Below are 428 nucleotides of genomic sequence, written 5' to 3'. Positions count from 1 at the left end.
ATGTAGGTTTAGTTAGTATAATGCTTTTGTTAAAGTCTGAGAATTTAAACAAACACTTATCTGCTAATCTTCCTACTTGAAAACGCCCTACTTTTTACTCTCCGTGTATACTTTCCCCCAGCGTTATCAAAAGATGTGAATTGTTTTATAAACAAATGGGCTATAAAAATGCACGTCACGTGGGATCATTATGGATATGAAAAAAAAAAAAAAAAAAAACATTTTACAAGATGTTCAATATGGTGTGTTGTACAGTAGCCTAAATAAAGGCGTGTCAAGGCGAATATTCCTCAAGGTGGGTTTATTTTGAAAAGTCACTTTTGTAAAAAATTAAATAAACCATTTACATTTCCATCATTATTACCCAGTTGACCTTTGACGGGGCATGTTGTCACAGTATATGTGATAAGTCAGAGTGGGATCCTGCT

This window comes from Rutilus rutilus, assembly GCF_951802725.1.
Source record: "Rutilus rutilus genome assembly, chromosome: 9".
In the NCBI taxonomy this organism is placed as follows: domain Eukaryota; kingdom Metazoa; phylum Chordata; class Actinopteri; order Cypriniformes; family Leuciscidae; genus Rutilus; species Rutilus rutilus.
The sequence above is the reverse complement of the archived record's forward strand: the minus strand, read 5'-3'. Positions refer to the sequence as shown.